Source organism: Alexandromys fortis, unplaced genomic scaffold, assembly GCF_014885135.2.
Source record: "Alexandromys fortis isolate MF-2015 unplaced genomic scaffold, M_Fortis_MF-2015_v1.1 scaffold_17, whole genome shotgun sequence".
NCBI classification, from domain to species: domain Eukaryota; kingdom Metazoa; phylum Chordata; class Mammalia; order Rodentia; family Cricetidae; genus Alexandromys; species Alexandromys fortis.
In genome coordinates, this window is record NW_026067896.1 from 3,133,860 (window position 1) to 3,150,685 (window position 16,826).

Sequence of the window (16,826 nt, forward strand, 5' to 3'; positions counted from 1 at the left end):
AGAGAGAGAGAGAGAGAGAGAGAGAGAGAGCGAGCTTCCTTCTAAGGTCCTTCTAAGGGTTCAATTCCCAGCACCCACATGGCAGCTCATAACTGTCTGTATTTCCAGTTCCAGAGAACCGACACCCATGGCAAAACATCAATGCATGTAATATCAAAACAAACAAACAAACAAAAGCAAAAAAAGTGTTTTAATAAAGTTAGAGGCAGGAAAAAATGGCTGAAAAGCATCTGGTGCCAGGCATTTAATACAGACCATTAATCTCAGCCCTCCGGAGACAGAGGCAGCTGGATCCTGAGTTCCAGGCCAGTTTGGCCTATATAGTGAGCTCCATATGTGAATCCTTGTCAAAGAACAATTTTAAAAATAAATAAAGATATATATATATAAAGAAAGAAAGAAAGAAAGGAAAGAAAGAAAGAAAGAAAGAAAGAAAGAAAGAAAGAAAGAAAGAAAGAAAGAAAGAAGCATTTGGCAACGTTGTGAGGAGGCAGGGAACCTCTTGAAACCCTCCATGTCTGAACAACACTCTCAACTGCCTTTGGCTGGTCAATCCTTGACCTGTGTCCCAGAGCAAAGCCCCAGACTCAGACTCAAGCCCTGTGAGGAGCCCTGGCCGCAGGACCCAGGCTCACTGCGGTCTCAGCTAGTCTAGAGCAGACAGACAGACTCCTGAGCGTGGGAATAGAGGCTTGCTGATAGAAATCATGAGCGTTAGGGTGGCTTGTTAAGCAACCTATTATGCAGCAATAGCTCACTGATGTCTGTAGGACTGCCAAGAGGCTGTCTAAAGGAAAACACAGCCCGCTCTTACTCAAGTCACTCCAAAACAACCTAAGTGAGAGACAATGAGTGACCGCGAGTGACACCCTCCCTAAGCAACGGCCTTCCCACACGTTACCCACCCTCTGTTCCCACAGAAACCGTGCAGCCGCCACAGCAAACACACTTCTGCCTCCGAGAGTGAGCTTCGCTGCATGAGTGTGGCCATCTCCCAAGGCACACGTGACTCCTTCATCTTAGCCCTTGGCTACTAGTCAGCTCCGACCTAGGGATCCAGGGCAGAAGCCTGCATTGAATCTGTGTTTGCCTGCTTCAATCGTTATGTGTTTAGACCAAGGCAAGGCAAGTGCTTCCCTGGTCTCACCCGGAGTCTGTGCACAAAGAACAGGGCAGAGCACATGGCTGTAGGCACACAAGAACCCCAGGACTGTGCCAGGCATGGCGGGGGAGGAAGGGGGTCCACAGAGAGCCTTTCAACCTAGATGACTGTTGCTTCCCGCCACTGGGCCCTCTTGCTAACTTTCTCCCTCAAATGCTGCTCTTGGTAACTCATTCAGAGCCAGACCAGAACTCTGTGAGGAACACTGGGTCATCTCTGTTTCCCCCTCTGCTTCTTAGTTAAGCATCTATTCAGTTTTTCTTTCCTTGGCTATCTGTCCTCAGATATGCCTGATAGGGGAAGAAAACGCCAACTAAATCTGTTTGCTGAGCCCTCCCTCTCTAGCCATCTCCTTCCCCCTTTCTTTGCTCTTCTCCTTCCCCCTCCCCTCGGTCCTTTCTCAGTCTCGTCCATTGCCTGAGACTATTTCTGTGTTGGCCCAGATGGATCTGGATGGGGGATTTCATGGAATCAGTGTGACAGAGAGGAGCTCACTTGGTGAGTGGCTGTCGCTGGTCTGTTCTGGGCAGGGCCACCCCTGTCATCCTCTGTACCTGAACACTGCACACAGTCTCAGAGTACACACAGGCCTCCGAAGCTGAGGGTTGACTGACTGATTGCTTCAAATAGCACTTTTAACCCAGACCAGAACACTTATCATAACAATCATAATAAAAATCAAGTTCAAGGGGCCAAGATGTTTTCTTGGTGTTTCCAAGGAGCACATTGAAACAAAACGGCCAATTAAGTAGACGCCTGATGTCACCTCTGCAGCCTGGGTGCCCTCCCCATGCGACACTGTCTGTTTTCTGGCCCCTTTACTTCCTTGAGTGAAGAGTCCAAACCTGTGGTTTTCACCTGCCTCTCTGCTCAGTCCCGTCCTGGCTGTCTGAGTAAGGTGGGAACTGGCAAAGAAAGCCCAAAGCAGCAGAGGGCAGAAGTCTGAGGCCTTTTGTCACGCTAACCTTAGTTCACTCTAACTGTGTGACCTCGGGCAAATTACTGGGTTTATTATTTCCTTAATTGTATAAAAAGCACAGACAGACAGACAGACAGACAGACAGACAGACAGACAGTGAAGATTAGCAGCTGTGAGGGGCTCCAGTGACTGGTGTGGAGCGGAGCCCCCAGGAGAAAGCAGGACTCCACCTCCACCCTGTATGAAAGCACAGCAGGCCACTCTTACTATTTCCTTATATTTACGTTATTTCCTTAGCCATACAGAAAGGCTTTGTGCTGGGTTTGGCGGCAGAGGCCTGTGATTGCAGTCCTGGGGAGGCTGCAGCAGGAAGATCGCCCTGAGTCTGAGGCCAGGGTGGGCCTCAGTGAGTCCCAGGACCACCGAGCTATAATGGTGCAGGGGATGGGGAGGGGGAACAGGTAAGAAAAGAGGACAGAAATGAAGATAAAAATAAAACAGACTGTTGGTTTACAGTTTCATGTATTTGCTTACAGACCAGGGGAGCTTCCACGGGGCAGGAAGGTGATAGCGAGCTGAGACGGCAACTTGGCACACGTGGTTCTTTCGTGCTTTTTGTCTTTTTCTTTCCTTTTTTTTTGTTTGTTTCTTTTTTGTTTTTCCTTGAGATATGCTTTTTCTGTGTAACAGCTCTGGCTGCCCTGGAACTTGCTTTGTAGACAAGGCTGTCCGCGAACTCACAGAGATCCAATGTCTCTGCCTCCTGAGCGATGGGATTAAAGGCGTGTGCCACCATGCCCTGCTAACACATGTGCTTTGATAACAGCGTCATAAGTCTGAGGGCTTTGAGACTGAATGGTACTTCATTTCTGATTCTATTTCACTGTTGAGGCTTTTGTGTGGCAGCAAAGAAGGCATTTACAGCATCTTGGAAAAGAGTGGTGTGCTGTGCTCTTGTATCGGGTGGAGGTCCTGCATTCTCCTGGGGCTCCATCTACACTGGCCATTGGCGTCCATCCTCACAGTTGCTAATATTTACTGGCTGTCTATCCATTTGTTCTTAGATACTCAAGATACTTAGATAAACGAAATTCCAGAGATCTCTCAGGACGTCTCTAGTCCTCTTGCCTGTACAGGTTTTTAAAGGTTGTTAGCAAATCCCACCTCTGGGTACCCATTGTACTTCACTTACATCTGTCAAGCGTTCCGCTGAGCACACTGCATATACCATCTGGGCACGATGTCTTCCAGTTGTCTTTCTGGTCCTTAGTCTTGAGTTCCACATCCAACATGAACACAGTGCTTGTAGGTGGATGGCTGGGTAGATAAGACGACACTTCATTCTCACCTCACCTCCCATCTTTACAAACGAAAGTTGGATTCTTTGGTCAGCTTTATAGAGGAAGGGACAAGGGACGGTGGATTATGCACGGGTCTGGAGTTCCAGGAGAGCTGGAGGAAGATTTGTAAATTCTTAGCAGATATATAGAAGTTATACATCAGGTGGATCAAGCTAGTGGATAATCCATAAGTGACTACTTGCAGGATAAACTGAGATCACAGAGTAGAACCATGAACCAAGGAATGGGATGGAAATGCATCCCAAAGCATCACAGTTTGAGAAGTACATGGGAAAACAGGAAGCTATGGAGAAATTTCCTTCCTTCCATCCTAGAAGAAAACTTGGAAGTTCTAAATGGAGACTCATTAAAACTCAGGAAGTAAACTCACAAATCTCAGGAGGTCCCTGAAACTTACAGGATTCATGGGGCCCCTCCCTTCAACTTCAACTTATCCAGCTGCCCACAGATCATGCAGAAAACTCCAGGGTTCTAGTTTGCAAGAGCTGTTACCCATGCTGTGATAGACTTTTCAGGGCTACAGCTGCCTTGAGTCATCCATGTTCCTGTAAGTAACACCTCACTCACAACTCTTGTAAATTAACCCCAGTAAACTCATGGGTTCACCAACTTGGATTTTGCTGGTATTGTTACTTTAATCTGTTATCAGTTTCCTATCTGAGGTGAGGAGATTTTTTTTCCCTTCCCAGGAATAGTGTTACACAACAGAATATGTCACAAATGAGATTGGAAAGGAATGGAAGGCAGGAAGGCAGGAAGGCAGGAAGGCAGGAAGGCAGGAAGGAAGGAAGGAAGGAAGGAAGGAAGGGAGGGAGGGAGGGAGGAAAGAAAGAAAAAGAAGGGAGGAGGGAAGGAAGGAAGGAAGGAAGGAAAAGCAAGCTAAAGCTATGAGCATAGAGAAGGAGAGCTGACGAACACCTAGGACTCTGATGGTCTCCGAGTCCAGAGTGTTCCTGGCAGGTGTAACTCCTCGTGCACTGTGAATGAATGACATGCTGAGTCACGCCTGCAAGGGTGGCAGATATGAACTTAGGAAGGTCATCTCGGGCAGGGGCAAAAGTCTAAACAATAGCCTGAGTGTGAAGTCGCTTCAGGAAGAAGGAGCTGGAAAAGAGAGCCTGGGGCCCTGACTTTGTGCACTCAAAGCATCCCCCGAGGGATGAAGGAGCTACTTTTAGCCTGGTGCTGTTTCAGGGCACAGCCTTTGAGTGAAACAGGACCCGCTGATCTCATCAATGCCAGCTTTGACTGGGACTGGCTAAGCCGTGGGCCAGGCAGCCCAAGTCCCCACCTGCACAAAGCGGGTGCTCAGACTCTGCTGGCCCGGGCCACCTCCATGGAGCTTGTTCAAGAGACCTCGGAAACCATGCCCCCATGATTCTGAGCTCAGAAAGTATCCATTGTACTGAGCTGCAGGCTTCCAAGCAGGGACCACATGGTCCTTTGAGTAGAAGACATCGATGCTGGTGCCACCGCCCCAGTGAGCTACCGGCTTTGTTCTGAAGAGCAGCTACAGTTCTGTGTGTTCTTGCCAGCTGTCCTGAGGTCTTCCTCTTAGTCCGCACTGCCAAACCAAAGGGCAGGAGGTCCTCGGGTCTAGGTTCAAAGGACTGACGATGGAGCTGATGAGATGGGTCAGCGGTTAGAGCTTCGCTGATCTTCCAGAGGACCTGAGTTTAGTTCCCTGCGTCCATACGGTCCCTAGCAACTGTCTGTAAGTCCAGTTCCAGGGGATTTGAGTCCCTCTTCTGCCTTCAGAGGGCACTGAATCATGTGGTGCACACACAAACAGACAAATACTCATACACATAAACATAAACAAACAAATAAAAGGCTAAAGACCTGAGTTTGATCCCCAGCACCCATATAAAAATACTGGTCCATACTATTGTAATTGGTGAGTTCTAGGTCAATGAGAAACCCTGCCTCAGGGGAGATGGATGGTTCCAGAGGGATAATATCCAAGATTGTCCTGTGTCCTACACACACACACACACACACACACACACACACACACACACACAGTAAATAAATGTAAGGCAAACAAGTAAAGGCTGGGCAGGGCTGCACGTGCCTGTAATCTCAGTCCTCTGCAGAAACAAGTACAGGGAAGCACCACCCGTCCAAGGCCAGAGTGGGCTGCATAGCGCGTTCCAGGCCAACTAGACCTGCTTCAAAGAGACAGACAGACGGTTAAAAACCAAAACATAGGGCTGGAGAGATGGCTCAGTGGTTAAGAGCATTGCCTGCTCTTCCAAAGGTTCTGAGTTCAATTCCCAGCAACCACATGGTGGCTCACAACCATCTGTAATGAGGTCTGATGTCCTCTTCTGGCCTGCAGGCATACAAGCAGACAGAATACTGTATACTAAATAAATAAATGTTTAAAAAAAAACAAAACATAGAATAAACAAAAATGGAAAGCTTTTAGTGTAGTGGTCACCTACAAAGACTAAAGAAGGGTGGGAAGGGGCAACCTTTTTCTGGCTTCCTCTAGCCCCTGCTGTTTAATTTCTCGGCAGCTCTATTGAATCCTAATAGTGTCTTCCTTCTAAAAAGGGCCCAAGCAGCTGCTGGGCGACACGCACAGGTGCTCGTGATGAGCAGTGCAAGCGCCAGAGATGGGTGGTTTTCTCCTTCCCAGAGGCTCTGCCCAGAACAGTACAACACAGAGCTAGGAGCTGTCCTGGGCTGCAATCCTATCTGCTACCTCCCTCCTAATCAGACTGGGCCGGACTGTTGAGTGTCCTCATCTGGTCAGTGAAGAGCTTCACTCCCACCTAAGAGTAAAAGTGAAGATTCCCTTAAATGGTGGCTGTAAATGATTGGCCTGGGGCGGTAAGTACCCAATCAACATTAATTAGCCCCTGGTGTGAAGGCCACCCGCTTTCAAGGCTGTTCCTTCTATGCAAGTCAGGCATAACCCACAGGCCAGTAATCTTCTTTATAGTTCCTGTTAAAAAATTATACAACCAAGGGCAGGTTCTGAGTCAGGTGGTGGTGGCACACACTTTTAATCCCAGCACTTGAGAGGCAGAGGCAGGCAGATTCCTGAGTTTGAAACCAGCTTGGTTTGCAGAGTGAGTTCCAGGACAGCCAGGGCTACACAGAGAAACCCTGGAATAACCCAAAACAAACGAAAACAAACAAAGCAAAAACAAGGGCTGGTGCCAGAGGTCAGTGGTAAAATACTACCGGGGCAAAGCTTGCTCTTCAGCTCTGCGACATGGGGGCATGGGGGGATGTTCTTTGCAAGCTAACAATAGATAAAAGAAGCTGGGGTCGAGAGAAAACACAAGGGAGCTGGTGCTGCTGCTTGCCTTGTATAATCTTGGCCACTAGGAAAGCAGAGAAAAGAGGGCCACACCTTCTAAGCCTTCCTGGGCTGCAGAGCAAGTATCTTAGGGAAACCTCACTTTGAAAAATGCCTTGAGAGCTGGGGTGCACTGCAGCCGGGGTGCCTTCCCAGCATGCACAAAGCTCTCTGTTCCTCTGGGTACCATACAAGTAATCACAAAGGCAAGAAGATGAAGCTGTAGACTCTCTTGACAGATTACAAATTAAATAAACAGCAATTACAAACGTAGAAAAACTTGGGCCTTTGTGTGTTTTTGGTGAGCGCATAAGCTGCTGTGGCCACCTGGGAAACAGCTTGGTACCTTTTCTGTTTTGTTTTGTTTTGATTTGATTTGTTTTGAGACAGGGTCTCACTAAGTAGCCCTGGTTGTCCTGGAGCTTGCTATGCAGACCAGGTAGACCTTGAACTCAGAGACCCTCCTGCCTCTGCCTCCAGAGTGCTAGGACTAAAGGTGTGTTCCAGGTCACCCAGCCCACAGCATTTTGTTTAGACAAGTTAAAACAGAGTTACCTGGTGATTGGGCATTTTCAGTCCAGTTAGCTGACAAAGAGAAACAGAAGATACTCACCAAATAGTCACACGAAGACATCTGCTCCTGGTTGCAGATGTCACAATGGCTAAGATTTGGAAAAAACTCACTTGTCTATCGCCTATGACTAGAAAAGCAAAATGTGATAATCTGTACAAATCAGATCTCATTCACTGGAGAAAAGGGACAAACTAAGGATGCATAGCCATATAGAAAGTTTTTTTTTTTTAAAACAAAACAATTTGTTAGCTGGGCAGCGTGATGTATGCAGTCAGAGGGCAGAGGCAGGAAGTTTATGGTTTTGAGAACATCCCAGGCTACCAGGGGAAATGCTATCTTAGTAAAACAAACAGCAACACCACCCCAAACCAAAACATTGTGCTTAGTGAAAAAAGCCATACACTAATTCTAGAATATACAGAACTATAATCCAGAGAGCAGGGGAACTTTGGGAGGGATGGAATATTTTAAGAGTGGATTTTGGATGACTCAGTGGTTATGAACACTGACTGCCCTTCCACAGGTCCCAAGTTATATTGCCCACACCTACATGGCCGCTCTCATCTGTCTGAATCTCCTCCTTTGGGCACAGGGGACACATTGGTAAACAGACATACATGCTGGTAAAATACCGGTACACATAAAATACATTTTAAGTGATTTTTGGTGACAGTCATATGTCTATGCATTTACCAGAAGTCATTGAATTATATATCAAGTAAGCAAATTTTGTTGTATGTAAGTTGTACTTCAACATAACATCTTTAAAAGTATTACAAAGATTTTGCAGGAACACAAGTAAATCATATAATATTCCGCTAACTGGAAAGGACTAAAAGCTAAGGTAAAACACTTAAGTATTTAACATGCCTCTGTAGGAGTTAGGCTTGCAACTCAGTGGAAGAGAGCGTACTTGAGACTCATGCAATAGCACTGAATAAACAAGTCAATAAATTACAAAGTCCATAAAGGTTTACAACCATGGCTGAGTGAGCGATTAAAAGTCACCATGTCAGGGGGCTGGAGGGCTTGCTGCTTCTGCAGAGCAAAGAGTTCAAGACCTAACACCTGTGTTTGGCAGATGGCATCTACGTATGAGTACAGCCGCATGGGATGGGATGTCTTCTTCCCACCTCTGCAGGCACTGCACACGCGTGAGTGGACACTCAGACACACACATACACATGTCAGTAAAGTGAAGATTTTTTTTTCTTTTTCTTTTTTCTTTTTCTTTTTTCTTTCTTTTTTTTTTTTTTGCAGAATAGCATTTAATCATGTTCTCTGATATTTAGGTAGATCAAAGCCTGAGGCAGACTCTGGGATGTCTTTAGCTTTGAGGGCTGTGGGGAGAGGACAGTGGCATCTCCAAGCTCTCCAGGTTGTCTTTGCTAGATGGCTTTACAGACAAGAGCTCACTAATCCTTGGCAATCCTTCAAGCAGGCAGAGAATGCCGTGCCTCTCCCACCTTGTTTACTCTGGTTCATTTAGAGATGTGCACTTTAAATTAATGATGAAGACGTGAGGTGCAGCCTGTCGCTATCATATTTCCATACATTGTAATAGACACACACATACACGGGGCAGTGGCTTCAAGTCAGCCCCTCCTCTCGCCCACTCCCATTCTTTTCATAGCTGAGGAGAGGGGAGGCAGGTTGTTTGGGCCTCCATACGTACAAATGATGCTACTGCCTCTGCGGGCTGGAATGTGGAATGCATTTTTCTCAAGTTGTCTGGACAGCACAAATGAAGGCTTGGGCACCGTTTATCCACCCGCTGGATAGCTCTTCACCTGGCTTTGGGTAGGGTTGACTTTTTCTCCATCATTTTTAGAGGTGCTGTGTCCCTGGTGGTGAAGGGTGTCCTTGTACTGTGCGTGCTGTCCCCGGAAGAAAACGCTCCATCTGTCCTTAGCTGTCAAGGGCATCTTGAGGTCGCCAGGCCTGGTACTGTTTAGAATCTTCACCTCCTTCCCTTTCTTCCTACTGAATACCTTATCCCCCCAACCTTCTCTGTGCCACCTGCTCTTTTCAAACCGTGCTGATACTGTGTTTGTGCTCGAACAAATATCAGAGTGTGGAGCAAGCCACTAGTTAGCCGTGGAGGCCAGACAGTGGTGGCGCACGTCTCTAACCCCAGCACCGGGAAGATAAGAGGCAGAAGGATCTCTGTGAGTTCAAGGCTACTTTGGGCTATGCGAGATTGATCCAGTCTACAAGAGAAACAGAGTCAGGCAATGGTGGTTCACAGTTTTAATCCCAGTACTTGGGAGTCACAGGCCTTTAATCCCAGCACTAGTGAGGTGGAGACAGGAAGGGATATGGCTGAGCAGAGAGAGGAACATAAGGCAAGAGGAGACAGGAGCTCGGGGCATTCAGTCTGAGCATTCAGTGTGAGGACTTGGAGAGACAGGACACCCCATTCAGTCTGAGGATTTCAAAGAGGTAAGAACTAGTGGCTGGCTGTTCTGCTTCTCTGATCTTCCAGCTTTCACTCCCTAATATCTGACTCCAGGTTTTTATTATGAAGACCAATTAGAATTTGCACTGCATCAAATTGTATTGTGAAAGCCAAGATCACCGTTGTCTTTGGGTACAGTATGAGCTGTGAATTTACCAAAGTTGCCTAACAATCACCCCAGACAGGGTGACTTAAACCAACAGATTTACTTTCCCTGTTCTGAAGCTGGAAAGCCATGTTTGAATTGCTGCAACATTGATTTCATTCTGAGCTCACTATGAGGACATCCACATACAAGTGGTTGAAGCACAATTTAGCCCACAGCAGCGGTGGTAGAGACAGACTCCTTCTTGGTACTTTCTATATTCAAGACACTAGACACCCCAGCATCTGTCCCTTGGCCTTTGGAAAGCCTGCAATCTGTCCTCTGCACATTGGCTGATAAAGGAGCCAAGGCTTAAGGAGGCCGATCCACCTCCTAAGGTGCCGCCAGAACCACGCACTGAAGTGCTGTGTCCCCCACCTGGACCCTGACTTACGCAGCTCACAGAGACAGACAGCCAATGAACATGCCTCAGACAGAGGTTGGGAAACTCACAGGAACCTGCATGGCACAGTGTCAGAGAGCAGAGTCCCGAAAAGTGACCTCCATTATCTCCTAAGCTGGCTCTGTCAGGAGGGATTTGATCAAGCTGCAAACCGGAAAGTTTTAAAGACAGAAGCTGAGATCATGCAGTCAGGAACCTGAGAAACTTTGACAAACGATCTTGCTCAAACGCCTTGTTTCCCAGATGAGGAAAGAAAGGCGGAGTGAGAGCAGATTAGCACTTGATTAACCGTGCACCATTGTTCTGGGCTCTGTGTGGTCGTCCAGGTCTGCCTTTTTCTCACACATTCTAGGGAAGCTAGCAGACTGTGATAGGGCAGTACAGTTAAATGCAGTTCTTCAAAGTCACCCAACAACATTTTTCGTTTCTCTTTGACCTTTCTCCCCTCTGTAACTCAAGCAAAGAAATGAGGTGGTTTTTTTTTTTTTTCTTCCACGGGCAGGCTGAGAAGCTTAAGACTAATTTTGTAATATCCCCAAGAAAGCAAGCACAGAAGGGGCTTGCATATAGAGACCCACAGCTCCTGGCATAGCCAGGCAAGGTGCCAGGTCCTGCAAGCAAACCTTGGAAAATCACAAATAATTGAGAAGAAGCTCAGGGCGTGATCAGAGCAGCTTTTGGAGACACTGTGATAATGACTAGCTCAGGATTGATTAGCCAGTTACTGACAGCGCCAGCACCCACAGGCCTGCTGCCCAGACAACTCAGGCATCCTCAGCCAGGTTTCCGTGATTCCCAGAAAGCTCCCTAGAGTCTGGGGTTTACTAAGGTACACCCTGCACTCAAGCACAACTACACAATACCTACTTAGCCTTTTTTTAAAAGGCCAATGTAATAGTTATGCATTTCAATTAATTTTAGAAAAGCTGAGCCCCTCAAAGCTATAAATTCACAGAAAAAATTCGCTTGGGAGAAACTAATAATTTTACTCAAAGATAATCGATTCGGGTAAAAGAAGTGATTTAATTTAAGAGGAAAAAAATCAGGAGACTGAATTCATCACTCAGCAGTTGAGAGCACCTACTCTTCTTGCAAACAGTCCAGGTTCAACTGTAACTTGATCTTGAGACAGGGTCTCACTATGTAGCCCTGACTGTCCTGGAACTCACTCTGTAGACCAGGCTGGCCTCAAACTCACAGAGATCAACCTGCCTCTGCCTCCAGGGTGCAGGGTTGAAGGCATGAGCCGCCACCCAGCCTTAGCTATAAGATTACTCTATCCCACAGCCCTGGGGCTGCCCTCTTCTGCCAGACAGACCAGGGGCATCGCAATGTCTTTAGAGTCAAAAGGAGCTTCCCCGTCCTGCATCGTCCAGTTGTCATGGGAGCAGTGTCTTGAGCGTTTACTGATGGACTCTGTGTTGGTGCTGAAATGATGACGGAGAGAGGCCCCCGTACGGTGTTGTGGCAGTGTGTCACCTATCCTCTCCCAGGCTTTATCTGGAAATTGGCAGATTGGACAGGGACCAGTCAACACTTGCTCTCCATGGCCGCTGTTCTGACATGTTTACCGTGAACAAATACGTTCTGTTTTTATAGGGTGAATAATATCCTGAGAGGACGCTTTACACTTTTCATGGCCCAGTTTGAACTGGTCCCACATAGCCTTAGTTTAAATTATTCCCGTCTTTATTTAAAATGCCTTATTGAGTCTTCAAAATACACAAAGTCGTTCACAAAGTTGGTTTTCTGTTGAGTTTTTTTCCCCCGCGGGAGTCCCTTTCATCTTCACACCCACCCCTGTCTTAAAGATTTCCACCTGGGGCCTTTGCAGCCAACTAGCACAGGCTTCACCCCACCCCTCCGATTGGAAGTGGGCGCCAGATCCAAACTGGGCCTGGACTCCCGAGCCCCCTCCTTAGCAGTCCACAGGTAATCCATCCGCCCTCACACTGCTTAGACAGATGTATGGAAAAAGTCATCTGAGACACTGCCAAAGGAATATTCCAGAACAAATTGGAGCAGTGTGAACTCAGCCCTGGCAGGAACAAGTTACAGGCAGTCCTGTAGGCGACTTTCAGAACCCACTGTCGGAGAGCCCTTCTGAGATGCTCCACCCTCTCTGGCTTGGGTGCGGTTTACTCCAGCTTCCAAGTCTTCCCACCAAAAGCTGTTTAGGTCAGAGGCCATGGCTGGGTAGTGGCTGGCAGTAGAGGAACCCAGAGGAAGTGGGACTTCAAGCTTCGGGGAAGGATTTCAAATGTGGGTGCTCGCTCACCTGACTACCCAAGCCTGCTGGATTTCCATGTTCTTGCTCCCCTTCCACTCAAGAGACCAGACTCTGGGTGGAAGCACCAGCTCTTGGCTCTCCTTTGATCCTAGCTGGCTCTCCTCCTTCCATTCCCTCTCTGTCTCCACTCAGTTCTGTTTAACCCCTTCACTTCTGTCTTCTCTCTCTACTCTCACGGCTTAACCTTCTCTTCCCACTCCTAGTACAACCGGAAAGCAAATCAGAGAAGGCCTTAGTGCTAGCTCAGGAATTTCTCTTCGTCTGCTGAAGACAGCCACTTCAAGTCACTCCGGTCTCCTCAGAAGGGCAGCTTCCATGTGTAGATACCGGGTCTTCTTCGAGAGGAAGCACCTTGTAAGAAAATCGAGGTGGTGATGTAACTATTTGGAGTTTCTCTTCTTTAAATGGAACGGAACAATGTGGTGGCTCACTCCTGTATCACAGAACTGGTGAGGGGGAGGTAAGAGGATTGTGAGTTCAAGGCCAGCCTAGGCGGCATAGCAAGAGCCTGTCAGAAAACAAGACTTAATAAAACAGAACAAAACACTGGGATAAGAAGGTGTGGGAAATGTATTTCAAAGGCTGTGCTTGGTGTTTAAGAATGGATTCTATATTTTAGTATTATCATTAAGATGTCGAAAAGTCAGGCTGGGCATAGTGGCGCATGTCTCTAATCTCAGCACTTAGGAGGCAGAATCTCTATCTACATATAGTGAGTTTCAGGACAACTGAACTACAAAGTGAGACCCCGTCTCAAAAACAACAAACAAGGGCTGGAGAGATGGCTCAGCGGTTAAGAGCATTGCCTGTTCTTCCAAAGGTCCTGAGTTCAATTCCCAGCAACCACATGGTGGCTCACAACCATCTGTAATGAGGTCTGGTGCCCTCTTCTGGCCTGCAAGCATACATGCAGACAGAATACTGTAGAGATAATAAATAAATATTTAAAAAAAAAAAAACAAAACAAAAAAAGGTAGAAGTTTCTACTCTTTCTTGACCAATCGATACTTCTGCTAAATAGGCAAGAAACCAGATGCCAGAGTCTGGACCCGATGAGAACTGGGCTTTCAAGCTCAGTCAGGTCCATCCACAGGCTCAGAGTCTTGGCGTGGAGTCGGCATGGAATCCATGAGAACCAGGTTCTCAAGTGCAGTCAGTCCACCCACAAGCTCAGAGTCTTGGCATGGAGTCGGCCTGGACCCAATGAGAACCGGGCTCTCAAGCGCAGCCCATCCACAGACTAGTAATCTTGGCATGGTCCAGGTACGTACTTGAGCTAGACTGTGTATCTCTCAGGGATTCAGCCAAGACATCCTGAAGAAGCAGAACTTGAGTAAACTTGTAGATTTGGCTACTGGATAGCCATTTGTAGACAGAAATACAGAGCAGAGACAGAAAAGGGGAACAGAAGCACGTAGAGGGGGACTGTGCTATGAAGGGACTTCCTATGGGTCCCACGCACGTGGGCACCCCCAATAAACCCCACTATTAAGCGAGTCTTGGCTCCAGATAGAAGCACCTTGGCATCTAGAAGACAGTGTGTAGAGACTCTTGCATGGGAGCCCCAGAGTTCTTCCCGGGGCAGGATGGGTAGTGGACACTCCTCAGCACCATCTTAGAGAACATATGTCCTCTTCCTTCAACTCTGCATCAGATGCTTGGTCCGAGTGTCTTCTTTACTGCTTACATTCTCTGAAGAGACAAGTTTGTGGGCCTGGAGAAGTAGTTCAGTGGTTAAGAGCTTTTGCTGCTCAGAGGAGGTCAGTTTGGTTTCCAACAACCATGCTGGGCGGCTCACAACCATCTGTATCTCCAGCTCCAAGGGATCCAACACCCTCTTCTGGCCTCTATGGGGACTGAAACTCATATGTCACACAGACACATGCACATGAATAAAAAAATATTTTTAATCTTAAAAAATACCTTTGGAGGTTTTTTTTTTTTCCACTTAATGAACAAAATGGGTTTGTTTGTTTGTTTGAATTGGCAATAGCTGTCTTTGGGGGAATAAAAAGGACAAACTATTTCATAATATTATTTTCTTTTCCTCAAGATTTCAAGATTCCTAAGAAGTACCTGCCTAAGTCACTGTGCTGCTGCTGCCAAGAGACACCAGGGCCATGGTAACTTTTTTTTTTTTTTTTTGAGACAGAGTTTTTCTGTAGCTTTGGAGCCTGTCCTGGAACTCACTTTGTAGACCAGGCTGCCCTCGAACTCACAGAGATCCGCCTGCCTCTGCCTCCTGGTGCTGAAATTAAAGGCGTGCACCACCACAGCATGGCTGCCACACAGCTCTTATGAAGGAAAGCATTTAAGTGGGGGCTTGCTTACAGTTTCAGAGGCGAAGTCCATTATCATCAAGGCTTATATGGCTTATATGGCGGCTTATAGGCTTAGTACTGGAGAAGCAGCTGAGAGCTGCACCCTGATCAGGAAGGACTGGACCTGGCATGAGCTTTTGAAACCAAAGCACCCCAGTGACACCTTCCTTTTTTTTTTTTTTAAAAAAAAAGATTTATTTATTAATTATGTATACAGTGTTTTGCCTGCATGTATGCTGCAGGCCAGAAGAGGGCACCAGATCTCATTACAGATGGTTGTGAGTCACCATGTGGCTGCTGGGAATTGAACTGGGGACCTCTGGAAGAACAGTCAGTGCTCTTACCTCTGAGCCATCTCTCCAGCCCCTAACACCCTCCCTCTTGTAAGGCCACATGGACTCCAACAAGGTCACTGTAGGTAGATTCTTCTGTCCCGCCAACCAGCTTCACAATCACAACTCACAGACTTATTAATGACGAAAGGGCAGCCAGGAGCTTTTGCTCGTCTCACTGGCGCGAATAACTTAACCCATTTCTATTCATCTATGTGCTGCCAAGTGGCTCGTGACATTTACCAGTCCTCCTGCCTGTCTGTCTCCCTCTCCTCTAGCTAGCGACTCCACCCTTCTTCTTCCCAGCATCCTCTATGTCTCGCTCTCAGTCTAAGCCTCAGATGCCTTAGTAAAGACGCATCTTCACAGTGTACAAAAAGGTTATTCCACAACAGGCCACAACCTTCTAACCCTTCTCAAATAGCAGCAGTCACACCAGCCCTGCCTAAGCGATTTTAGTCGGCCACTCCCCTAACTTAACAAATAAAACAAAGCGGGACTATGATGTAAACGAGCTACATCGCCCTAGAAAATGCCCACCATCCTCTGCCTGTAGAGACCCAGCTGCTGAGGGTGTAGCCAGGGCGAGGGTGTAGGTCAGCCGTGTCTCTGGTGAGTGGGTGGCGGCTTTATCCATGAGTGTTTATGTAAGTAGGAAGCCACCCAAGGGAAGGTGGAGAGGTCCAGTTTTGGGGTCTGAGGTAACGATCAGACTCTATGAAGGGTCTACTTGGTTCTCACTTAACCTCTTTCATAACCCAAGGCCTGCACCTGCCTTGGAACAGTTTACTTTCTGAATGAACGAACCAGCTATCTGTGTTCAGGCCTTAGCTCTGCCACCTACCAGACATAAGATCACGAGCAAGTTCTGGGGTCTCTGTCCTCTGCAACGCGTGTCGTGGGCATGCTTGCTTCTGGGTTGGGTGTCCGAGTCCTGATCATGACGTGCTCAGCCGCTGAGCACGGTTACAGCTTTGACTTTTTGTTTGTTTTACTTGGTCTGGCTTTTCAAGATAGGGTTTCTCTGTTTAGCCCTAGCTCTACTGGAACTCACTCTGTAGACCAGGCTGGCCTTGAATTCACAGAGATCCACCTGCCTCTTTCTCCTGAGAGCTAGGAATAAAGGCATGTGCCATCACTGCAGGGCAGACTGTTCTGAACTTTTTTTCACTCATGACTTTTGGAATTTCGGGTAAATGGTCCATGAAAAAACATCTCCGCTGAGTTGCTGTATCGGCAGCCATTTTGCTACTAGCAGGAGTCCACGGCAGTTCGTTTTGGGTTGGCTTGTCTGTTTCCTGCCGGCCGGATTGCAAGAGCCTCTGCTTGGCTAGAATTAACTGTGAGCAGGTAAGGCACTTCTCGCCTGGCCACGGAGAGCGTGCGCATGCGCCCACTGGCCTCAGAGCTTCGGAACTCCCGCCTCTCCTGGCAAACCAGGAAGTGTCTACCCCTCAAAAGGAGTGGGCTAAATGCCTCCCCCCCCCCCCCCCCGCTATAGTGGAGTCTGAGACAAGCCTGCCCCCCCACCCCACTGCAGCACAGGCC